Genomic DNA, 27,983 nt, shown 5'->3' on the forward strand with positions numbered 1-27,983 from the left:
CGTGATGTTCAGAAGAGATCCCCGCCCCTTCTTACTCTTACGGATTGATGGTGTCAGTTCCCTCCAGCACTACTTCAGACATTAGTCGAGTTCATGCCACGTTGTGGTTCGGTAATTCTGCGTGCTCGTGAGGGATCTACACGACATTGGGCAGATGTACAAGTTTCTTTGGCTCTTCCGTGTATTTCGCAGAGAGTGATGTCATTCTCTTTCCCTCTTTCTTCATCACCGGTGCTCTGTTACATACCTCCTCCTCTCCCACTGCCACCGCACTCCTCACGTCTATTTCTGCTAGTGCATTCAGTTTACATATTTTTGATTGCAGCCTGATTTAGTTCCTCCACTGTTTACAACTATCATAAACTTTGTTTTTTTCCTACTATAGCCGCCACTTTTTTCTGCATCTAAATAATGATGATTTCGAAGTGTTATATCCCATATTAAATGCAAGTCAGTTTATAACACGCGTGCGCTGTTAAATAATTAAAATATATAAAGTGCCTGTTAGGACATAAGAGAGCCAGCCATGGCCTTAAAAGTATCACGTAAATCAATCAATAAATAAAAGAAATAATATTGGAATCCAAGCTATCAGTCTCTCGCAAGCACATTAGAATTCTTTCTAGAAATATTGTACTGGAAAGTACGTGTTGAATAACTTTTCAGCCACTACGTTAAATCAGCGAAAGTGGTGAAGAATAGTCGATGCCTATGAGACTTTTAGATGAAGTCCTTAGCAAATACGAAACCAGCACCTCATGGGGTTAAGGCAAGATACGCTACTGATAGTGATCGTCTGCGTTTAACGACCATTGGTACCTTTCATGTTGTTGTGTGGAGAAAGGAAGGAACGAAAGTTAGGGTTTAACGCACCGTTGATTCTAGGGGAGAGATTATATCCCGGCAAAGGGGATCACTTGTTTTTCTCTCATTTATATGTACGTACCATCGAATACAGACTTAACAGTGCACAAGCATTTATCGCAGTCAGCCACACGATGTAAGCAGGTATTCCATGTGCCAGAAAGGAATCTACTTCGGCATTTCTGTATATTTGACGAGTGGGAGTGAAAATTGGGCGCGGATCCGATTCATACAGTACGGCGTGTTACTGCATACATTCCTTTTCTACTCTTTGTACACAAAATACTTTTAGCTAACACGTTTCAAGTACATCGAAAACCACTTCATTCCTGTACAAATTTCTGCGGAAAATTTGTGTCGACTAGTGCTTCTGGTTGCCTTTGAACATCAGACTCAGCTTGCACGTCAAACAGCATAAGTGTTATATTCTGAAGAATAACTCGAATGGTTCAAATGACTCTGATTATTATGGAACTTAACTTCTGAGGTCATCAGTTCCCTAGAACTTAGAACTACGTAAACCTAACTAACCTAAGGACATCACACACATCGATGCTCGAGGCAGAAACGGTGGCGCGGTTCCAGACTGAGGCGCCTAGAAGCGCTCGACCACTACGGCCGGCTGAAGAATAACTCCTTGACATTAACTGCACGTCTTGTTCCATTCTGTTGCCGCCGCTTGAAATTACTCTTTCGGTTTATTTCCGATCGCAGCTTATCCGCTTCAGACTTGTAACGGTTTTCCTATGACGATCTTTCTCTCCCCTTATAAGTGATAATGATATGAAAATGTACGAATCATGCTGCTGAGCTGACGGAAGAAATTGCGTGTATTGGGACTGATCTTGTGATAACTGGAATAGAATTTACAACTACGCCATGCACCTCTAGAAGCGCTGCTAGAGACAAAAGTACCCGGCTTGGACTACGTGTGGCGCAACAGCACGGCGATTACTTCAGCAGCCATGGAACGTTGGGATGCTATTGCTGCCATGAACACAATATGAAATTAAATTACGTGTAGCCAGTCTTGCCATTATATGTCTGACTGACGTAATACTATTAAGTTTGCCACTCCAAGCTTTCATTACAGTGAAGGTAAATCTGCAATGAAATTCTTAAGGACAGCCAGGGATGAATACAGTGCTGTATATGTTCTGCGAAATGTTGCACAACTTTTTCGAATTTGGGTTATAGCAGTGTCCATCTCTCTCACTGAGGTGAGAAGATATTTTAATAAAAGACTTGTAGTGTACTTACCGAACGGAGTTTCATTTACTGGACAGTTTCAATTTAATGTGGGAGAATAAAAAGTTATGAGAGGAATTCATTTTACAACACATTCGGACCTAAATGCAGGGCTAATAATTAACATTTCAGTACAAAATACCATTACTCTCCCCTTATCGTGGGTGATCTCACCTAGACCGGAATCTTATGCTCTTTAAGCTTCCCTGAGCAAATACACAGACTTTTAAGTATATTCATTAGTCACCTCATCGTAAGAGAAACCCTATAGACCCACTCGTTAGCTGCACGTCAGTGGGCCCTTTACAGTTCTCGCCTCTGTTCAACTTCCCTGGCCTACTGAGCAGTCACGTTAGAGGTAGCTGCCATCTTGGAGAAGTCGCATCCTCGGCTTGGCAGACAGAAGTATACAATCTCTATAATTGCGGAAATGATGCCGGTGCAGGATTTTGTACACGAAATGAACTCTTGATTATGTCCCATATATCTTCGATGGAATTCGTGTCGCGCGATTGTGGTGGCCAAATCATTCGCTCGAAGAGTCAGAACATTCTTCACACCCATCACGATCGATTGTGGCATGGCGTATTGTCGTCCACAAAAATTCCATCGTTGTATAGGAGCATTAATTCTATGAATAGCTTCAAATGTTCTCGAAACAGCCGAACATAGCCATTTCCAGTCAATGATCGTTTCAGTTGGACACTACACGTTCAAATGAAGAAAAAAAGAATGAATGATGAAGTCCTCTTAGGATACGGGTTTTGTTCAGAACGGTGGATTTTTCCACCCAGACATGAACTTTATGTAAGATTAAAATGCTCCTAGTAATTTCCATCTTACAGAAGAACAGTGCACGTACTTGCTTCCCATTGTGGTTCACTTACTTGACCACGAAACGTTCATGAGATCCAAAGCTCAGTTAGACAATACACCATTCAAGCACTCCCACACTATATGAAAGCGGCCCAGTAAGCACTCGAAGCAGGTGTAGCTACTCCTGTTGAGTACATCTGGAAAGCTGCACGTCTGTGACATTACTCCGGCCGATCTCCATCAGTTATGGCACGAACGTCTATTCACCTTCAGCGATCGTGCTGTTGTCAGCCGTCAAGCTCATCAGAACAAAATGCTATTCGTCACGCTACTCTGGAAGTGTCTCAGTTAGTTGCATGTTCTAATGTGCAGCCGTCTCCTTTTTCTGTCAAATGAGTTCTCGAAGTATACGTAGATGACTAATGAGGTGGTCTAACAACCTTTAAATAGCCTCTAATACGACACTGAACCATGGTTTGATGTAGCCTAACGACAGTAGCCTTTTGGACGATTTTTTGAAAATAAATTTAATTTACACATCGTAATCACTAAGAGGTACTTTGTTTTTATTTTCTTGCTTTTTATTTTTGCCTTGACGCATCGCGTTTCTCCACGTTCGCAGCACACTTCCAAATAATTGTTACACCGTGCCTCAACGAATTTAGCAGCAGTGGCAAATGCAATCTCGTTGCTTTTGAATATTTATGTGGCAGGTAACGGCAATGAGTAGTCAATGTTCGCCACTGTTAATGATTTACGTTGTGGCCTGCTCGCTGCCTACGGTACAAAGCGGAGTAGGTCGCTGATCACGACAACGAAGTATATAGTCAAGAATCAGATTTGAATGATTAACGCAGGAGGAAAATGTCTCTTAAAGTTTGTAATACGACAATGATTCCTTGTTTATTTATGTGTTCTTTCTCTCATCGAAACAGCCGGAAATCGCATATAATAAAATAATATTAGTTTCTTTGTCACGAAGAAGAACAGAAAATAAATATAAAAATCGTAGCTTCTAGAGTGTTGTAAGTAACGTGGTATACTATTAGAGTTGGTGATATGAACCAAGGCGCATGTCATCAAGTTAGTTCAGCAGATTACCATTTGCTTAATGGTTACTGCTATAAAGTAGATGTCATACAAATTTCACTGAGCCGAAACGTTTCTTAACAATGTCTTGAACTTTACTCGCATAATTTATGGTGTACAAAAAATATTATTTTGCATTCTAAGCCTTATTAGTTGACTGCAAAAATATGAGGGATGAAGTCTTCCAGTAGTATACTTCCAATCATACTGAGATTTTGCAATATTATCAATTTTGTAACCTTTAATATTGCATCCGATATACTTTATCGCCCAGACTATGTAACACACACACATACAGTGAGGTGATAAAAGTTATGAGATAGCGACACCGACATATAAAGATGGCGGTAGTACGGAGTAGACAAGGAATAAAGGGGCAGTGCATAGAAGTAGCTGTCGTTTGTGTTCAGGTGATTCATGTGAAAAGGTTTCCGACATGATTACGGCCACACGGCGCCAATTAACAGGAAACCGTTAGGGAATTCAATATTCCGAGAACCACAGTTTCTAAAGTGTGCCTTCAGTTAACGACCAAGAGCAGCAGCGTCTGCATAGGGTTGTCGATGTCAACGGACAAGTAACACTGCATGAAATAACCGTAGGAATTAATATTGGACATACGACGAACATGTCCGTAAGGACAGTGCGGCGAAATCTGGCGTTAATGAGTTACGGCAGCCGACGACCTATGCGAATGCATTTGCTAACTCCGCGGCATCGCCTGCAGCGCCTCTCCTGTCTTCGTGACCATATCGGTTGGATGCGACTGGGAAACCGTGGGTTGGGTAGATGAGTCCCAACCTCAGTTCGTAGGAGTTGGTGTTGGGTTCGAGTGTGGCGCAGACCCCATGAAGCCATGGACCCTACCTAGTTGTCAACAAGACAATATCGAAGGTGTTGGTGGCTTCGTAATAATGTGGGCTGTGTTTTTATGGAATGGACTGCGTCTTCTGGTCCAGTTAAACCATCATTCACAGGAAATGAATATGTTCAGCTACTCAGAGATCATTTCCAACCATTCATAGACTTCATATTACCACACAAAGATGAAATTTTTATGGGTGCGTCATGTCAGTAGACCACAGTTGTTCTCAACTGGTTTGAAGAACATTTTTGATAAGTCGACCAATGATTTCGGCACCCAGATCGCCGACATAAGCCCAGTCGAACATTTATGGAACACAGTTGAGAGGTTAGTTCGTGTATAACATGAAGCACTTACAACACTTCCACAGTTATGGACGGCTAAAGAGGCAGAATAGCTCAATATTTCCACTCGGGACTCCCAGAGACTTCTTGATTCTATGCCACGGCGAGCTGCTGCACTATGCTGGGCAAAAGGAGGTCCAACATGAAATTAGGACGTATTCCATGACTTTTGTCACCACTGTGTAAGTAATGCTTTCTACAAAATGGAAACGGGAGGTTCATAGCCCGAACATCTACAGTATTTAACTCAATCCTTTTTGCAGATGACTAGGTTACTCTGGCGGTTACGTAAGACAACGTCCAACTAGCTGTACAGTACTTACAAATTATGGATAAACTGTATAATTTTACCATGTCGACAAAGGACACTGAAGTTACGATATCTTGTGGATGAAAACATCTTTGAATTTAAATCGAAATCTAGAACAATATTTAGGAACAGATGATGATAATTAGTGGTTTAGGGCGCTAAACGACGACATAATCAGCGCTCACATTGGTTCAAGTACGCACAGTCAACTACCTGGTCTGTGAAATCTGTTATGCTTATGATAATGATCCGGAAAAGAAAGTACAAAGATACACATCTTAGGTACGACCAACAGAATGCCTTTGAACAAAACAAGAAGAAAGACAGTTTTTCAGTTCTATGACTTTATCTTTACTAGTCTATGGACCTAAAGTCCATATTTACAGAGCCATGAAGAGCTGGAAATGAGACTTCTGAGATCTTTTGTAGGATACAAATTAGAACATCATAAGAGGAACAGTGAGATAAGAGAGGAGCTCCAAATGTTAGGAAGTGCAAAAATAATCCAAAAGTATAAAAAGCAATGGTATGACCGTCATCTGCTTACGGATGAAAGCCGTGTAGTGAACTGTTAAGGCAGCCAGTCCACTGTGAAGTAGCCGAAAGGGCACGCGTCAACTCACGCCGTCTGGAGTTAAGTCTGGAACAGGATTCGTAATGAATGTGATAAAGAAAAGAACGTAGCTACTAGAACACTTAACTTTTATATTGTCCTTTGGTATACAGCATTCTGGATGATACAAGTGAGACTCTATCTTGAGGTACATGCAACGTTACAAATGGTTAATGGCGCCTTGCTAGGTCGTAGCCATTAACTTAGCTGAAGGCTATTCTATCTGTCTCTCGGCAAATGAGAGAAAGGCTTCGTCAGTGTAGTCGCTAGCAACGTTGTCGTACAACTGGGGCGAGTGCTAGTACGTCTCTCGAGACCTGCCGTGTGGTGGCGCTCGATCTGCGATCCTGACAGTGACGACACGCGGGTCCGACATGTACTAATGGACCGCGGCCGATTTAAGCTACCACCTAGCAAGTGTGGTGTCTGGCGGTGACACCACATTCCTCCCCCGCAAATCGGCGAACGGTCGTGTGATAAGGCTTCCGCCCGCCGTGGGGAGGACCCCATGTTGACGTATGCGATGAGGTGGGGAGCCTAACAACAGGCGAGGCTGTGCCACCCGCACCCTGCCATTCGGTCCGAGGGGAGCTAGGAAACACCTGGAAACCTAGTCCAGGGTGCACGTCAACATGCGGTGTATGCGCCAGGAATGAGACAGGACGGGCCGAAGGGTCGACCTCCATGCGGTCGGGGCACCCGACGGGCGAAGACGATATCCGGTCCGGAGCGGGCAAGAGTTCCATGGCGGACAGCTGGTCACGGGAAGCGAGCGGCGGCGCGTGACCCAGGGAGGCGCTTGGCGGCTGCAGCGAAGCGTCCACTGCGGGCGGCGCCGGCGGCGGCTGCGGCGGCCGCGGCGGCAAAATGGAAGGCATCGTCGGCAACACCTGGGGATGAGGCGAGCCAGTAGATGGGTCCCCAGGGCGCTGACCGGACGGCACCGTCGCTGAAAGCAGACGGGGAGCGGCAGAACCCGTGCGACGACAGAGGCGCAGCTGATTGAGATGCCGACGCACCTCACCAGAGGCCCCCAAAACCAAATACATCGCGCGGCCGAGGCAGCGAAGAATGCGCCCTGCGAGCCAACGCCGTGAACCTTGATAGTTGCGATAGAAGACAACGTCGCCAGGAGCAAAAGCAGGAGTCTGCTGCTGCACAGGAACCTGATGCGGCGGATGCAGCAAAGACATCAAGGTTCGATGAGGACGACCGTGGAGCAACTCAGCCGGCGAGCGACCATCGCGGGGCTGAGAGCGATACGAAGACAAAAAGAGCAATAACGCGTCCTCACGAGAATGCGACTCTTTCAACTTCAACATCTGTGACTTGAAAGTCCGGATCAATCGTTCAGCTGCACCGTTTGACTGAGGCGAAAACGGCGCGGATGTCAGATGTTGAATACCATTGGCCTTGCAGAATGACTGAAATTCTGCGGACATGAATTGTGGGCCATTGTCGGAAACAATAGTCTGTGGAAGACCTTCAATGCAAAAAATAGCGTATAACGCGTGGATGGTGGCAGATGACGTCGTGGAAGACATCCGGACAACAAAAGGAAAATTACTGAAAGAATCGACCACAACCAACCATCGTATTCCAGAATGGACCGGCAAAATCGATGTGTAAGCGTTGCCAAGGGGAAGTGGCTTTCGGCCATGCAAAGAATTTTCGCGGTGGCGCGGATTGTTGTTCGGCGCACGCCATTCAAGAAGAGCACATATTCGTAATCGCAGCATCGATTCCGAACCAAGTACAGTGCTGACGAGCAAGCTGTTTCGTGCGCACTATACCCCAATGTCCTTGGTGAAGGAGCCGTAAGACAGAGGACTGTAACGAACATGGGACCACTACTCTGGACTGATCATTATCAGAACGCAACAACAAAACACCACGTCGTACAAAAAGTCCCTCCTTATGAGCAAAAAATCGGCGAACCAACAGATCCTCGATCTGTGAGTTGGACAAGGGCCATTGCGTAGCAACAAAACGCAAAACGGTAGCAAGGACAGGGTCAGCAGCTGTGGCTGTAGCTACACGACGAAAATCAATCGGAAACGAGTCGACCACATCATCGGTTTCCGAATCAATGAACATACAAGCAAGTTCAGAAGAATCGAATGCTCTAGCGACCTCATCACGCAATGCGTGGGGAACATTGCGCACTCTGAAATATGTCGGTTGCGCGTGTACTTTCAGTTCCAAATGTGCTTCATAGTTCTTAGCGCAACCAAGGCCCGGTGCAAAAATGTCTGCAAATTCTTCACATAGACTAGAAACACTGGCTGAAGGCACAGTCTGGTTCACTGATAGGACCTGAGTTACTATAGACATGGTAAACAACTGAAATAAATCTAACCCAAACAAGTTCACTGCAGAAGAAGAACGAAGGACGTAAAAAGACACAAGTTTTGTTTGTCCCTTGTATGTGGCAAGAAGAGTGCACTGTCTGAATACAGGGATAGCTTGTCCGGAATAACTATTGAGCTGAACATTTGCGGCACGCAACGGAGGTGCGCCCAGTTGTTTGTACGTGGCGTGATTGAGCAATGAATCTGCAGCTCCGGTATCGAGCTGGAACGGTATCACTTGTCCGGCAAAGTCCAAATCTACAAAAAGTTTATTGTCCTGCCGACGACAAGAGCGACCGTTTTGTGCAACTTGAACAGACACTGGAACAGAATCACGCGCGACGTGACGGGATTTCCGGCGACGTCGACGCACACGGTGTGTGGGACGAACACAGTCACTGTTTGAGATAGTGGCACTGGACGGGGTGGAATTAACTACATGAATGTCCATGGGCGAAGGTTCCCGAGCCTGAGTGTCCTTGGTTCGATTCCGGCGCGAAGCAAAGGGCCTGGAATGGTTGTGATTGTCTGATCTGAGCTTTTTCTGGCAAACACTTTGAACATGCCCTTTCTTATTACAGAAAAAGCAAATAGCTTGGCGTGACGAGCAATTCTCATGCGAATGTCTAGTTGCACACCGCGGGCATGACCGAGCGAGGTGGCGCAGTGGTTAGCACACTGGACTCGCATTCGGGAGGACGACGGTTCAATCCCGTCTCCGGCCATCCTGATTTAGGTTTTCCGTGATTTCCCTAAATCGTTTCAGGCAAATGGCGGGATGGTTCCTTTGAAAGGGCACGGCCGATTTCCTTCCCAATCCTTCCCTAACCCGAGCTTGCGCTCCGTCTCTAATGACCTTGTTGTCGACGGGATGTTAAACACTAACCACCACCACCACCACCGCGGGCATGATTTCAGAACTGCATTGGCATGCTGACGCGGCACACGTGTGTGAGAGCTAGGCTGCAGCTGCGCGGACGTGCGCGAGGGCAGGTTAGCGTTCCGTGCAGTGGGCCCGGCGGGCCGGTTAATGTGACACACGGCTGGCGAAGTTGCAAATGATTCCTGAGCAAAGTCAAGTGTGTCTATCACTTGTTGAAGGGAGGGATTAACTAGTTTCAAAATCTGTTCCCGTATGCGAACATCAGAAACGTTCTGTGCTATTGCATCACGCACCATAGTATCTGAATAAGGGAGGCCACAGTCACATTCAAATGCACACTCCCTAGTAAGGCCTTGCAATGTTGCAACCCACTCCCTATTAGTCTGACCGGCCGGACGTTTTGTACGAAAGAAAGTATACCTTTTTGCAACGACATTTACGGTTTCCTTGAAATAGGCATCTAAAGCAGACAAAATTTCTTCGTATGACAGAGTTGCTACGTCGCGTTGGGGAAACAATTTCACTATCACACGGTGGGTGGACACACCTACACACGAAAGCAAAAACGGCTGCTGCTCATTACCTTGAATTCTGTAGGCGGCGAGATGAAATCCAAATTGTCGGGACCATTCTGTCCATGTCTCGTTGGCCGCCTCGTAGGGCCTAAATTGAGGTGCAACAGCATGGTGTGGCTGCGGTAGCGATGAAGCGGCGGCGGCCGCATCGTTTTGCAGCGCACGTTGACGCTGGATCAGCTGTCCCAGGGCATCCAATAACGCCTGCGTCTGCTGATTCTGCAAGCGATAAAATTCGGACAGTACATCTGGAGAATGTGGCGAAGCCATGACACAAGCAAATTAATACAATACGAACGCTAAAGTCCCTTTTGAGACTCGTCGCCAATGTAGTGGACTGTTAAGGCAGCCAGTCCACAGTGAAGTAGCCGAAAGGGCACACGTCAACTCACGCCGTCTGGAGTTAAGTCTGGAACAGGATTCGTAATGAATGTGATAAAGAAAAGAACGTAGCTACTAGAACACTTAACTTTTATATTGTCCTTTGGTATACAGCATTCTGGATGATACAAGTGAGACTCTATCTTGAGGTACATGCAACGTTACAAATGGTTAATGGCGCCTTGCTAGGTCGTAGCCATTAACTTAGCTGAAGGCTATTCTATCTGTCTCTCGGCAAATGAGAGAAAGGCTTCGTCAGTGTAGTCGCTAGCAACGTCGTCGTACAACTGGGGCGAGTGCTAGTACGTCTCTCGAGACCTGCCGTGTGGTGGCGCTCGATCTGCGATCCTGACAGTGGCGACACGCGGGTCCGACATGTACTAATGGACCGCGGCCGATTTAAGCTACCACCTAGCAAGTGTGGTGTCTGGCGGTGACACCACAAGCCGAATGCCAAGGAACAACTATGACTACAAACCGAAGGGTAGAATAAGGGTAAGACGACCTCGAAGAAAATGGTTGATCAGCTTTTAATTGCTTGGCTTCGGAACAAGCAAAGATGTCTAATCCAGTAGATCTGCATGATAATGATGACAATCAGAGGAACGCAACATGAGTTAAGAATGGAAACGGAAAACAGCAATTCTGACACTGACCTGAGGATTGAAAAGCCTTGTTTCTCTGTTTCTAGTTAACTGCTTTGTACACAGAAATCTGAAGATGTGTATTGAAACCAAAGAATTATGTTCTTCACTGTTTTGCCGCAAAATAATGATATCAATTATAAAAGATATACGTTATTAAGAATATTCCGTAGCACAAGACCAACCGCTGCTAAGTGCCACTAATGAAGTTTTTGTAAGTTGATACTGGAAAAGAAGAAAACGGCAACCAGCCGCTGTTAAAACTGTGCACACGGTTTTACTTGGACTGTGGAGGGCTAAACTGTGAGCGGAAGCTTGCGATCAGCTCGTAACACACAGGCTACTGAGAAAAGCCCCACCTCCTTCTCCCATAGCAGCCAGATTATATATTATAAAAATGGGTACGCTTACGTATGGATGTACGGGTATACGTCCTACATCTCCTCCTAAAGCACTGTACCGATTTCAACGAAACTTGGTACAGATATGGCTTTCTGTCTGAATAGAATCGTCACATTTCATTACTTCTTTACTACTATTTATATTCTAAACACACCACGTAGGCAGTATCGCCGCCTGCCGCTGAAAGCGCCTACAAAGTTATACCATTGTATGACACATAGTTCAGAAAATATAACGTCATAAAAACTGAGATGTGTGAAAATTCACTAGATTACTAAGATGAACTATGTGCATAAACAGATGTGACATACGTTAAATATATGTGACATACGTTAAATATATGTGAAACATATGTTTGATGAACATACGTGGCCAAGCCACGTGTACAAGCTCCTCCTAAATGCCAGGGTCGATTTTAACTAAACTTGGTGCACATACTACTTACTATCTGGACAGAAATACTACGGAAATACTATAGGAATACGAACCAGAAACTTCCAGATGGGACAGGGGCAACATGGAAAGAGAAGGGTGTAGGAGGAGATTGACAGACAGAGAGGGGAAGGAGGAGACAGACACAAATTGGCGGGAAGAGGAGGTGTAGAGAGAATGGGAGGGGGATATGCACAGGGAGAGGGGAGAGTTGGATATGGATAGAGAAACGAAAAAGGAACATACGAACAGAGAGAGGCAGAAGGAAGTGAAGAACAGACAGAGGGGAAGGAGGAGGCTGACAGAGAGAAGGGTGAGGAGGAGATGGACAGAGAGAGGGCGGTGCATAGTGGCCGAGAAGAGGAAGGAGAAAATGGTAGAGAGGGGGGGGGGTGGGAGAAGGTGGGAAAAGAAGGTGGAGACGAAGAGATGGACAAGGAGAGGAGGAGAAGCTGATGGATAGAGAGGGGGGATGAGGAGACAGAGGGAGGGGAAGAAGGAGATGGTCTAGTGTAAGATTACAATAAATATACATCCAGGTAACGTCAGGTACTCATGTAGTAGCTTACAAAAGAAACGAACATATAATGGATTGATGAGTCACAGCAGTGACACGAAAGTTGATAGCTGTCGCTAGAAGTCCAGGTACAGCTTTGTCGCTTGTTTCTGTAAATAATGTTAACAGTCACTACACACAACAGCTCACTTTGATCAACGCTGTTTTCACAACGGTTACATATTGTTACGGCGCACAATACTGATACGTAGCTAGGATTGGCTGCGAGCGTAAACCTTCCGGAGCAGCACGAAGTCAGCCGGATTCTACGGATTACGGATGGCCCAAGTAAAATTTTGCGACCAATAATGATATTTATTTACACAATTAGCGTCGTTACCGGTTTCTAACAGACAACTTGATCATCAGATGGGTGTTCACATTTATATTTCGTTTGATGTTCTTTACGTTTCTTGTTGTCTGTTTTTCTCCTAACACTTGAAGTAAAGAACAAGAAAAAATGTGAAGTGAACGTGAACAGCAATCTGAAGATCAACGTGTCGGTTCGAAACCGGTAACGGGGCTATTTGTGTAAATAACTGACTCCATTAACAGTGGCTTGTTGCTGTATCCTTTTATGCACGAATCACGTTATGTTTTGTACACAGCCACAATCTCATAATATACCACTTTTCGACAAAATATCAGGAAGAAGATCTTTGTTTCAATTGCCATTCACACAGGGGTCCTACGTTTTACTCGTGAGAATACAAGTAACGAAATGCCACTTTATGTTTTTCTCTGCTTGAATTGTAGTCAACCACGGATAACAGAATAAATAATTCAGTTGATCGATGAAAGAAGGAAGTACAAACTTGTTGAGGTAATTTCAAGAATAGAGAAATGCATGTCGCTGAGTAATGAACTAAACAGAAAATGCAGGGAAGTTAAGACGATATGACTGCATGTAAAATCGAAAAAGTAATGACAAATGATTGTTGGAAGGACTGACACAGCATATACGAAAGACAAAACAACCTTTGTTGAAATTAAAAGCAAGGGTGGTAACATTAAGAGAGCAACGGAAATTTCGTAGTTTCATGGCGATGAGAGAGCAGATAGGTGCAAAAAATACGTTGAAGCCCTCAGCTAGGGGAAGAACTGTGTGATGTGATAGGAGAAGGGAGTCGATTTAGAATAGATACGGGATCCAGTGCTAGCATCAGGATTTAAGAGACCTTTGGAGGACTTAAGATCAAATAAGGCAGAAGGAATTGATAAAATTCCATCAGAGCTTCTAAAATCGTTGGGGAAGTGGCAAAAAAACGACCATTCACCTTGATGTGCAGAATGTATAAGTCATCCACACTATTCCCAGCAATGACAATTAACGCACAATCAGCTTAACAGCTCATGCATCTAAGTTACTGAAGAATAATATACAGAAGAATTGACAAGAAAGTTGAGGATGTGTTACATGACGATCAGTTTCACGTTAGGAAAGGTAGAAGCACCAGAGAGGCATTTCTGACGTTGCGCTTGATAATGGAAGCAAGACAAAAGTAGTCAAGACACGTTCATAGGATTTATCCATCTGGAAAAAGCGTTCGACAACGTAAAATGGTGCAAGAAGTTAGAAATGTTGAGAAAAATACGGTTAACCTATAGGGAGAGACGAGTAGTATACAGTACAAGAGCCAAGAGGGAATAATAAGACTGTTGACCAAGAACAAAGGACTCGGATTAAAAAGGGTGGAAGACAAGCATGCAGTCTTTTGCCCCTACTGTTCAAACTGTACATCGAAGAAACAATGACAGAAATAAAAGAAAAGTTGAGAAGTAAAATTCACGTTGAAAGGATATCAATGTACGATTCGCTAATGAAATCGCCATCGTAAGTGAAAGTGAAGAAGAATTACATTATCTGTTGAACAGAATGTACAGCCCAGTAAGTACAGAATATGGATTGAGAGTAAATCGAAGAAAGGCAAAAAGTAATGAGAAGTAGTTGAGACGAGAGCAAGGAGAAAATTAACATCAGGACTGATGACCACGAAATGGAAGAAGTTAAGGAATTCTGCTACCCAGGCAGAAAAATAATCAATGACGTATGGAGCAAGGACATCACAAGCAGACTGTCATGGCTAAGGGAGCAGTCATGATTAATGGAAGTCTACTAGTATGAAACATAGGTCTTGCACGTTTGGAGCACAGCACTGTATTGATAGTGAAACATGGACTGTGGGAAGACCGTAACAGAAGAGAATCGAAGCATTTAAAATTTGGTGCTACAGATGGACTCATAGGACAAGGAATGAGGAGGTAATGCGCAGAATTGCAGAGGAAATGTGTAGGTGGAAAACACCGGCAAGGAGAAGGGACAGGATGATAGGACCTCTGTTAAGACATGAGGGATTAACTTCCATGGTACTAGAGGGACCTGTAGTGGGAAAAAAACTGTAGAGGAAGACAGAGATTGGAATGCATCCGGCAAATAACTGACGACGTAGGTTGCATGTGTCATTCTGAGATGAAGATGTCGGCACAGGAGAGGAATTCGTGACGGGCCGCATCAAGGTAGTCAGAAGGATATATATATATATATATATATATATATATATATATATATATATATATATATATATATATATATGTGTGTGTGTGTGTGTGTGTGTGTGTGTTGTACATTAAGCACTTACGTTTTACTGTAACCTGTACGGAATATTTCAGGTACAGAAATGATCTCGGAGGCGGCAACAGCAATTGTTGAAAATAAATCAAATATACACTCCTGGAAATGGAAAAAAGAACACATTGACACCGGTGTGTCAGACCCACCATACTTGCTCCGGACACTGCGAGAGGGCTGTACAAGCAATGATCACACGCACGGCACAGCGGACACACCAGGAACCGCGGTGTTGGCCGTCGAATGGCGCTAGCTGCGCAGCATTTGTGTACCGCCGCCGTCAGTGTCAGCCAGTTTGCCGTGGCATACGGAGCTCCATCGCAGTCTTTAACACTGGTAGCATGCCGCGACAGCGTGGACGTGAACCGTATGTGCAGTTGACGGACTTTGAGCGAGGGCGTATAGTGGGCATGCGGGAGGCCGGGTGGACGTACCGCCGAATTGCTCAACACGTGGGGCGTGAGGTCTCCACAGTACATCGATGTTGTCGCCAGTGGTCGGCGGAAGGTGCACGTGCCCGTCGACCTGGGACCGAACCGCAGCGGCGCACGGATGCACGCCAAGACCGTAGGATCCTACGCAGTGCCGTAGGGGACCGCACCGCCACTTCCCAGCAAATTAGGGACACTGTTGCTCCTGGGGTATCGGCGAGGACCATTCGCAACCGTCTCCATGAAGCTGGGCTATTGTCCCGCACACCGTTAGGCCGTCTTCCGCTCACGCCCCAACATCGTGCAGCCCGCCTCCAGTGGTGTCGCGACAGGCGTGAATGGAGGGACGAATGGAGACGTGTCGTCTTCAGCGATGAGAGTCGCTTCTGCCTTGGTGCCAATGATGGTCGTATGCGTGTTTGGCGCCGTGCAGGTGAGCGCCACAATCAGGACTGCATACGACCGAGGCACACAGGGCCAACACCCGGCATCATGGTGTGGGGAGCGATCTCCTACACTGGCCGTACACCACTGGTGATCGTCGAGGGGACACTGAATAGTGCACGGTACATCCAAACCGTCATCGAACCCATCGTTCTACCATTCCTAGACCGGCAAGGGAACTTGCTGTTCCAACAGGACAATGCACGTCCGCATGTATCCCGTGCCACCCAACGTGCTCTAGAAGGTGTAAGTCAACTACCCTGGCCAGCAAGATCTCCGGATCTGTCCCCCATTGAGCATGTTTGGGACTGGATGAAGTGTCGTCTCACGCGGTCTGCACGTCCAGCACGAACGCTGGTCCAACTGAGGCGCCAGGTGGAAATGGCATGGCAAGCCGTTCCACAGGACTACATCCAGCATCTCTACGATCGTCTCCATGGGAGAATAGCAGCCTGCATTGCTGCGAAAGGTGGATATACACTGTACTAGTGCCGACATTGTGCATGCTCTGTTGCCTGTGTCTATGTGCCTGTGGTTCTGTCAGTGTGATCATGTGATGTATCTGACCCCAGGAATGTGTCAATAAAGTTTCCCCTTCCTGGGACAATGAATTCACGGTGTTCTTATTTCAATTTCCAGGAGTGTATTTCGTAGAAATTACTCAGCTCTGTGCGCCAGAGAACTTTATGAAAAGTTACAGAAGCTGATACGTGTCAGTAATACACATTAGAAAATAACTCAAACATTCTCCGAGAAGAAAAGAAAAAATTGCTTTCCCCCGGCCAACGGAAAGAAAACTGATGTTTCCTGTACTTATCAAACGTCCTAAACCGATTTTGAAACTGAAAGTATCATAGACGCTTACGTCATAGAGTAAAAGTAGATGAGACTGTGAAAGGATACTAACTCGTTAGGGAGAACAGAGGAACGTAAGCTATACAAATGCAGCTGACACTATGATCCCATCCCAGATTAAAATAACATGTATGACCAGTGTCTGATACAATGAAGGCAATACGACATAGGTGTAACAATCACATATTTAAAAAATTCTTTTAAGCAAAGAAGAAATTGAGATGAAAATCTCAAATGTGACAATGGAACTATTATAGAGAAAGTGACGTTTCAGGGGGTACAATAGTAGCAACATAACATAATATGATAATTGAACCACGTTTCTTGAAAATGTATTCGAGAGAGTGGGAGAACGTACACGAAATTTTCGAAAGATTAAGAACGCGTAAAAAAGAAACTAATACTTTGTAAACATTACATTTTGCCAGGTACAAGGAAATGTGGCAAGTGATACAGTAACTAAAGCACTGAGGAAAACATTACAAACATTCGAAGATCTCTTTAAATATATGAATAGTTCGAATTATGATACAAAAACACAGAGTTAAAAGTGAAATAACTGGTTTCTGGTAGTAATGCCACATGAGTTGTACTATGCTACTTCATTTACAAAGAAATCCCAAACCGCTGCAGATAATTACACATCCATACAAATGGCTGAAGCTGTAATAAAAGTAAAACGAAAGGAAGTTAAATAACTATTCTGACATTGTGCCACGAGGAAAAATATTCCCTAAAAATAAAACAGTTTTTTTTTGTTACACCACAAGAAGAATTCTCTCCACAACATACAAGTTATTCACAAAACTAGCATTAAATATAACGAAAAGACGGGAAGAGACACAAATAGTTGTTAATAATACACTGGTGTCCAAAGTTAAAGCAACAAACGAAAATTTCTCTACGTTCCATTTGTTTTGTCACGAAAGAGTACAAACAGCTGATTGCAAAGTAGAAACAATGTAAAGAAAACAGAATGTAAGCAACTGCAACATGCAGCACAGTAGACGAAAATGTTCTTCGTTTTCCGACTTAACGGATTTTCACACACATTGTGAAAACTGGTTAATGTGCTCAGTATGTTGTGTGACCACCTCTGGCAGTAATAGAGGCCTGACAACAACAGAGCATGCTGTGAATAACGTCATCAATGTCATATTGAAGCAATAACGAACATTCTTCCTGATGAGCTGCCCTCAAGCCCTGAAGAGTGGTTGTTGGGTGTTGAGGTGATGCAACGCGTCTCCCCAGTGCCTCCCAGACATCCTCGATGGTATTCAAATAGGGAGTGCGATCAGGCCACGTCATGGGTGCTGTATCTTCCGTTTCCAAGAAAACATCAACCATTATATCAAAATGTTGGAAGTAATCACAATCAAGCTACAGTAGCCCATTACTAACAGTATTGTAAGGTACTTAAAAATGTTATTAGGAAGACAAAGAGTATGTGGTATGCAAATACTGTAGAATAGCTAATTCAGAGGATAAAATTAAAACCATATGGTAAGTTGTGAAGGAAGTGTCTAGTCAGCAGCACAAGGTCGACGATATAAAGTCAGTTCGTGGTAAAAATATTTCTGTTACTGATAAGTCAGATATATGTACAGTATTTAACAGTCATTTTCTGATCATTGCTGGTGAATTAAATAAAAATTTAGTTTCTGCGGGGAATTATATGACTGCCTTGGAAAATGCATTTCCGAGTTTGATGTCTGAATACTCCTCTGTGATACAGACAAGAGGGAGATTGAGTCAATAATTAAATCACTGAAGACTAAGGATTCTCATGGATATGGTGGAGTGTGTAGCAGAATATTAAAGTACTGTGCTGTACATGTTAGCCCCGTATTTAGCCACATTTGTAATTTTTCCTTTAGGAATGGACAGCTTCCTGAGCGATTAAAGTACGCAGTAGTAAAGCCGCTTTATAAAAAGAGAGAAAGGGATAATGTAGATAACTTTAGACTTATTTCTATACTATCACTGTTTACAAAAGTTATTGAAAAGGCTGTGTATGTAAGGATAATTAATCATTTCATATCACACGATTTGCTATCAAATGTTCAGTTTGGCTTTTGATGTCTTTTAACAACTAAAATGCTATATTCTCTTTTCTCTGTGAGGCACTGGATGCGCTAAACAAAATGTTTCGAACGTTTGGCATATTTTTTTATTTAACTAAGGCATTTGATTGTATTGATCACAAAATATTGCTCCAAAAGTTCGATCGTTATGGAATCCGGAAGTAGCTCACAATTGGTTCATCTCTTACTTTAGCAACAGGCAGCAAAATGTCATTATTCGCAATGTTGATAATGGTTGTGATGTGTGGTCTGAGTGGGGTACTGTCAAGTTGGAGGTGCCCCAGGGATCAGTGTTGGGGCCACTCTTCTTCCTAATTTATATAAATGGTACGCCCTCTAGTATTACAGTTAACTCTAAAATATTTCTGTTTGCTGATGACACTAGCTTGGTAGTAAAGGATGTTGTGTGCAACATTGGCTCGGTTTCAAATAGTGCAGTACATGACCTTGTAGAAAATAAACCGATGCTAAATCACAGTAACACATAGTTTTTACAGTTTCTAAGACACAACAAAACCTGACGTTTTAATTTCAAAGAACAGGCATATTATTAGTGAAACTGAACAGTTCAAATTTCTAGGTGTTCAGGTAGATAGTAAGCTGTCGTGGAATGCCCACGATCAGGATCTTGTTCAAAGACTTAATACTGCCATTTTTACTGTTCGAACGGTATCTGAAGTGACTGATCGTTTGACACGAAAATTATTCTCCTTTGCTTAGTTTCATTCGCTTATGTCGTGTGGTATTATACACTCCTGGAAATTGAAATAAGAACACCAGGAAGGGGAAACTTTATTGACACATTCCTGGGGTCAGATACATCACATGATCACACTGACAGAACCACAGGCACATAGACACAGGCAACAGAGCATGCACAATGTCGGCACTAGTACAGTGTATATCCACCTTTCGCAGCAATGCAGGCTGCTATTCTCCCACGGAGACGATCGTAGAGATGCTGGATGTAGTCCTGTGGAACGGGTTGCCATGCCATTTCCACCTGGCGCCTCAGTTGGACCAGCGTTCGTGCTGGACGTGCAGACCGCGTGAGACGACGCTTCATCCAGTCCCAAACATGCTCAATGGGGGACAGATCCGGAGATCTTGCTGGCCAGGGTAGTTGACTTACACCTTCTAGAGCACGTTGGGTGGCACGGGATACATGCGGACGTGCATTGTCCTGTTGGAACAGCAAGTTCCCTTGCCGGTCTAGGAATGGTAGAACGATGGGTTCGATGACGGTTTGGATGTACCGTGCACTATTCAGTGTCCCCTCGACGATCACCAGTGGTGTACGGCCAGTGTAGGAGATCGCTCCCCACACCATGATGCCGGGTGTTGGCCCTGTGTGCCTCGGTCGTATGCAGTCCTGATTGTGGCGCTCACCTGCACGGCGCCAAACACGCATACGACCATCATTGGCACCAAGGCAGAAGCGACTCTCATCGCTGAAGACGACACGTCTCCATTCGTCCCTCCATTCACGCCTGTCGCGACACCACTGGAGGCGGGCTGCACGATGTTGAGGCGTGAGCGGAAGACGGCCTAACGGTGTGCGGGACCGTAGCCCAGCTTCATGGAGACGGTTGCGAATGGTCCTCGCCGATACCCCAGGAGCAACAGTGTCCCTAATTTGCTGGGAAGTGGCGGTGCGGTCCCCTACGGCACTGCGTAGGATCCTACGGTCTTGGCGTGCATCCGTGCGTCGCTGCGGTCCGGTCCCAGGTCGACGGGCACGTGCACCTTCCGCCGACCACTGGCGACAACATCGATGTACTGTGGAGACCTCACGCCCCACGTGTTGAGCAATTCGGCGGTACGTCCACCCGGCCTCCCGCATGCCCACTATACGCCCTCGCTCAAAGTTCGTCAACTGCACATACGGTTCACGTCCACGCTGTCGCGGCATGCTACCAGTGTTAAAGACTGCGATGGAGCTCCGTATGCCACGGCAAACTGGCTGACACTGACGGCGGCGGTGCACAAATGCTGCGCAGCTAGCGCCATTCGACGACCAACACCGCGGGTCCTGGTGTGTCCGCTGTGCCGTGCGTGTGATCATTGCTTGTACAGCCCTCTCGCAGTGTCCGGAGCAAGTATGGTGGGTCTGACACACCGGTGTCAATGTGTTCTTTTTTTCCATTTCCAGGAGTGTATTTTGGGGTAATTCTTCCCATTCTAAAACGAAATGTTTGGCTCAGAAACGGGCGGTTCGAGCAATAAGTGGTGTAAGTTCATGAACCTCTTGTCGGCCCCTGTTCACGAGTCTGGGTATTTTGACATTGGCCTCTCAATGTATATGTTCCTTACAGTCATTTCTTGTTAACAATATTAGCTTATTCCCAAGAATAAGCAGCGTTCACTCGGTTAATACTCGGCGGAAAACAAACCTACATTTGGATCGGACTTCAGTAACTCTTGTGCAGAGAGGTGTGCAGTATATTGCTGCATCTATTTTCAATAAGCTGCCGCTCGAATTAAAAAATTTTAGCAGTAATCCACGCGCTTTCAAATCGAAACTGAAGAGTTTCTTCATGAGTCACTCCTTCTATTCTGTCGTGGAAGTCCTTGAAAAATTAAGCTGATTCTTATTGTATTGTTGATTGCGTTGACTTAAACTTTTTGACTGACTTTTTTCGGGTTCATAAACATTTATTTTTATCTGTTATTCCTGTTATGTTGTAATTTCATGTACTGACGCGTTCCATGACCTTGGAGATTTGCTCCTCAATTAGATCCTACGGAATATGACGTGTAGATAAATAAATAAATCAACGCGAAGTCTGGGCGCACAGCATCTCGCGACAACCGTACAATAGGTCACAAGTTCTCGTCACGGTACCTGACAGCAGTTAAACCGATTCACCTGCACATTTTCATGAAGAAGTGTTACGGAAATGAACATAATCCGACCCCACAGCATTAGGGTTCTTCCTCGATATCTGTCTCATTCCACAATGTTTGTGTCTTCAGGTCGTGTTCTACATTCCCTTCACATGGGAATCCTTCGATAATCACTCTCCAGACCTAATCGGAACTCATCTATAAAAAAACATTTTGCCCACTCTTCGATTGTCAAGGTGGCATGGTGATGACTCTAGACATTGCCTCTGCGAAGACGCGTCAGAGGCATACACAGAGCAGGACTCCAACAATAAATGCCACTCCATCGAAGCCTTCTGTTCACCGTTTGCCTCGATACACGACAAGAGGATGCTGCGAGATCCCATGCCAGTTGCTACCCAGTACTAAAGCTGTACCGTAGTGGATTTACAGCCAAGTAACGGTCCTGTCTTTCTGACATCAGACGTGTTGGGACCTGCCCTGGTCTTCTGTATATAGTTTTGGTCTCTATAAATTGTCGCCACATCCGTGTAACAGCAGAACTATTCACGTTAACCAAATGGGCCACATGGGTTTGCGACTGTCCTGATTCCATTCTTCCTATAGCCCTCCACCGCAGAGAGTCTGGTATGTTTCTCTGTGATATACTGCACCGTCTGTGACCGTGTAAACAGCGTTTGTGGATGTGAGACTACCTGACAAACACTACTCGGTTTGATAGATGCCGTGACGTCATCATTGACGCGGTTTCCCTTCGACTGAAGGTGCTGGTATTCCGTGCAAGTGGAACTACAAGAGGAAGCGGAACAAGGAAGTGCATCCTATCACCATATAACGTTATGAAAAAGAAAGAAATAGGATATTTTGAGTTGAGATTTGATGAAGAGAAGGACTTTGTGATCAAAAAATGAAACGACAAAACCTGTCTTATACCAGCAACTAGTTCTGACACTGTGTTTCCTACCATCAACGTCCAACGTTGGAATTCATTTCAGAAAGAAAATGTCAGTTTTCCACAACCACAACCACATGCATTGAATGTATACCAGAACTTCGTGGGAGGCGTCGATCTTCGCGGCTGGCTAATAGAGTATTGCAGTGCGTGGTAAAAAGTGGTACTGGTGCCTTTTTACGAGGATGGTAAATATGACTGTTGTGAATGCATACTTGGCTTTCAAGAGATGCCATGAAGGAACTTCTCTTTCAGTGAAGAATTCAGAAAACAGATTCCGACAACATATGTAACTGAAGACAGATCATGAAATGAGGTAAGGGAAGAGGAGTAATTCCCCAGATATACGATATGACCGTAAGCTGCACGTCATCCAGAAGTGTGAAAAAGAAAGACGATGCCAAAATGAGAAATGCAAAGGAAAGCAGATACCATATTGTGGGAAGTGTAATGTTACGTTCTGTCTGGAATGCTTTGGAATGCTTTTCCAAATATTATATCAAGACTTACCGAAATTTTAGTTTTGGAGAATTTTCAGGTTAAAATTTTTGTAAATCCTACTTACCATAAAATAAATAGTAGTTTTGAAATAGCATTTTGATTGTATTATTACCATTTAGTTTATCCTTTGTCATTTTTACTATTAAGCAGTGTAATGACAAAACAACTGCCAAGCGCCGAGCGTACTCAAATGAGGATGGCCAAATATTTTACATTTCAGCAACAATTGAACAAAATTTCTTCATATTTCCAACAAATGGGCTGCCACGACATAGTTTCCCTAAAATACGGAATATATGAAGGACTTGAATATTTCTGGTATCTCAACTGCAGATTTTTCAGCTCTCATTTAACTTTAGGACTCTGTATCTCAGAATGAGCAAAAATGGATTTGTACCACTATTGAAAGAAGCCCTTCATATGTAAACTAAAAATTAATTCGCCGCTAATGGGTTAAACATTATTTATATAAAACATAGGCCCAATTGCTTAGGTTGAAGGTTTAGTTTATTTGGCATGCCATGTTTTGCACAAAAAACTGTACCTATCTCCTTGTGTATGTAGCAGGAGATCTTATGAAGTTCCTGGTGGACTTTCCAAGCCGCACAAATTCCGAAATTAATGTTTACAAATTCCCATATATTGAAGCTTGTGTTTTATTGGCTGTAATATTTTCCAAACATTACTTGTTGGAAAGAATGTTTATGAGCTTCGTAGATGGGTGAGTATTCGTTTTAGGTGTTGACAGCGCGTGGGCATTCCAGTGTTAGACTAGCGAGCAACCGCCAGAAGCAGCTGTACCTACTGCAGTCTGTATAAAGCGTTCAGGTTAGTCGTTTCTTTATGTGCTTCAACAAAGACGTAAACAGTAACTGTCTATCCGTGTTTATGATTGTTTACCAAGTGTTTCCTGATTCTGCGTGTGTTGATAACAAGCGAACTGACGTTATGGTCTATTGCTGTAGTTCTGACTTGAGCTACCGAGAGAAGCGTACCAACAATATTTAGTCTCTGTAGAGCTTGTTCCATTGCGTGTTTCTATTTTGAAGTCATTTGCAGCTGTTCATTTATTGTCTGCGAAGAGCATCGCTTTTCAGTTTTCTGGTTATTTTCATACTCTGCGCTGTAAGGGTACAGTTACTTGAGTTTGCAGTATAGTTATACGCCACTATAGCACCAAATTCGGCTGACTCAGCTTGAACTAGCAAACTTGCAGATCGTCAGTATAATACTACAACCTAACTTTCACTAATTCACACCAGACAGAAATATGGTAGCCAAAGTCCTTGATAAAATCAGATATTAACGTGACAGAAAATCCTGAATGCTCTCAGTTACCGCAGTATTGTCGAGCTCAATATCGTTAAGGGACATGGGTACATATTTTTATAACGTATTTTGGTTTCTGTTGCAGCACATCTTTTTTAAGTTTAGTAGTCACTGTGCAGCGCATCAAGCACCTGGACAGTGTAACATGTCACGAACATTTACGTCAGGCGTCGTACGTGTCTACATTGAGTTTATTTTGTTCACATCACTTGAAATTTTGTAACTACGGTGGATAAGCAACATTCTGTACCTAAAATTAATTCTATTTTGCGTAACTGCAACTGTCGTGCGAATCACTGGCACGCGGGCGGGGAAAACAGTCTGTCGATACAGTTGCAAAATGGTAAATTTGTTTGCGAACAAGCGTTTGTATGGAATGTCCTTCCAAGGACATCCCTCTTCCACACACTGAACCCCAGTCAACCATGTGCTCACGGTAGTAACACCAGGTAAGCAAAGTGTTCACTTTTTCTTAATGCATAAATGTCTGCGAAATAATCCGAATACACACAACAACCCACACCAAACACAGTATTTCACTCACACGTTATGCTTTTCGTAGATTTCTAATCTCACTCACAAAATGTAATGGTTCTTTACACACGCTAACCCCTTGCTATTTATTTAACTAAGATTTTCTGTTTCAGAGACCTTGTTACTTATATTTCTCAGTTAAAGTTCATATTTGACCTTATGGATCTCGTTGCTTTTAATGAGGCTGAACATATTTTCTTCGTATTTACATTAGTAAATTAATATTTTGTATTCATTTCCAAGTTTCTTCCCTGCCATTTACAGGAATACTTACATTGTAGGAGAAGTCAGACTGTAATGACGTACCCGGATAAAATGACATAGCAAGGCTATAGACGAAACCAGTTGGGTTGCACAACCTGCACCTGCACCTGCACCTGCAACAGAAAAGTCGATTGGCAACCCTGTTCCTACATATACAGCGACGAGCTGCCAGCTTTCGTCTTGGTACTGTGAACGAATAACTTACACACATATATTCATTCATTGGTTTTGTAGGTAATGACATGTTTGAGAAAAGTATAAGTTGTAACTCTTCAGGCTTTCCCGGCGATCTAATGACATCTTGGGTTGTCGGGTGTTCTGCCGGATATCAGCGTCGTACTTGCACGATATTTCGGTAGCGTAGCTACGTGACTGAAATATCGTGCAAGTACGACGCTGATATCCGGCAGAACACCCGACAACCCAAGATGTCAAAGTATAAGTTGTTTCGCAAAGCACATTTTCGCCTTGTTTTGAGAAGTAGAAGTTTCTGCTAGAGCACACAGTAGTTGAACGTTTCTCGAATGACTCAAAGAAGGTGTTTCAGGCTACAACTGCATACAATGTGTCAGTGTAAAATGACGCAGTCCATCATTTTATTCCATTATGGACTCTTAGTTATATTTTGCGTGGTCGTTTATATTAATTAGGCTATTTACATTAAGTATCTGTTTAACCTTAACAAGAATAACAGTAGGTCATCATCTAATAAAATGAAATAAACGGAACATTAAACAATAATTTATAAATGTGGAATGATACACAAATGCAATGAATTTACGTAGGGCAGATACAAGTACGTGAATTTCCCTTGTCAGATCGAAGGCAAAAAAGTAAGGAAATTGTCAAGATAGTAGGAATGCGGGGCAGATGCTGTTATCAGAGGTTCGGGCGTCGAAAGCATTCGGTTTTCCACAAGCCATGCTTAGAATTTGAACTAGAAATACGGACAAAATGTTCAGTGGTGTTCAGAAAGGACTGGATAGACTACAGCCAAATTTCTACACTGCTTTGGAGTGTTAACTGACACAACACCTGAAAATCTTGGAGTTGCGCATGCTTGGTATGACTATGAAGGAGGTGAGACAAATTGCATTCCAAATAGCCAAGAGAAGGAAAGCGGAAACTTATTTTTGGAAACGAAATGTTCAAAAAAGAGTTTTTTGGTGCTACCGAAGATTGTCACTGTACTGCATGGACCTATACTCGCTTTCGAAACCTGGAGGACACTGGTTAAGGTGTCAGGAGTGTAATTTGTGGACACATAATGAGTGTGCTGTAGTAAGCCACAGAACAAAAAACTTTATTTGTGACGTCTGCAAAAACGGTCAAACACGGAACTAATTTTGTTGTTTCATGGACACACATTCGTAGTTCTACTTTCGGTCTTCACTTTTTGTACAATTACGCTCACAAACCTTAACTGTTACTGTTGAAGAATTGTGTCAGGAATAGTTCATTATTTGTTAAGTACAAATCTGTTAAATGCCTCAAATACGTAATTCTTACCTGAATTTCTTACTTTTTCGTATTTCTGAGTCATTTTATTGTGACATCGGCCTAACATGACATATTATGCACTTCTTACTAAAATGTCAAAAACGTGTGGTTTATATTAAATTAAAAACATGGAAATAAGACAGCGAAACAAGTAAATGAGGCATGGATTTGATACAAATTTTATTTAGCATCATGCCCTATGGAGCAATAATGAGCTTAACACAAAGTGCCATGTCATTTTAGCCGGACTACTCCTATATTTAAATTTCGTGAACTAATAGTTAGATAAGGTTAAGCGAATTTTGCTTTTCTGTTTGCAACTATATAGGCTCAACACTATTTAAAGCTTAGACAACACGTATAATCTATCCCACAAATTTAGAACCGTCGGCACACGGCAGAGCAAAAACACGTGTACGTGTGGAAATACACACAAAGCAAACTGAAAATAAAGAACAGTGTAAACAGATGAGTATTATATCTCAGCATACGTACAACTTCGCCATTACAGTATGCGTCCATCAACGTTATTTACAGATACTTGTTTACTTCAAGCTAAAGAATCAGAGCCTCATCTATGCTAAAGAAATTTCATCTTATAAGTTATTATACTAGAGTACAGCTACTTCTAAAATATTTGTTCCAACAAAATATTTATATTTGATTTTCAGTCCTCTTTCTGACAGCGATCATATTAACTTTAATTGGTTCAGGATTATAGTCAAACGACCATCTCTTTGCACAGTAGGACTTAAAAACTTATATATACACGGGCTCATAATAACTGTTGGTTATCACAATGGTACTGATTACTTATGAAAACTGAAAAGTGTTTTTCGGACTCTTGAATTCATTTACAAATAAATATTATCTTTTTTTTTTGTTTTGTTTTTACGTAAGTTCTTTTCACCTTAGGTTTCTATTCATGTTACATGTTTGTATACTGTACATATAGGAAGCAGTGTTGTTGTTTCCTTTGGAGATATAATTTGTTACGTAATAATTCACTAGAATTCTTAGTCATTAGCAATCTGCTCAGTGAATCCGACTGTATATCCTAAGCTTAACAAAACCTTGACAGATCACAACAATGTTATTTTAAGCAACGAGCTACTTTCTAATACTTTCTTACGTGTTTTTTGGTTGGATAAAACACATAACCCAAAAGTATTAGTTTCCATTTCTGTTTACCTTAGTTCTCACACACATGTCATGACCAAAAAATTTTGTGTTTCTAATG

The sequence above is a fragment of the Schistocerca nitens genome, chromosome 8, assembly GCF_023898315.1.
Source record: "Schistocerca nitens isolate TAMUIC-IGC-003100 chromosome 8, iqSchNite1.1, whole genome shotgun sequence".
NCBI lineage: Eukaryota > Metazoa > Arthropoda > Insecta > Orthoptera > Acrididae > Schistocerca > Schistocerca nitens.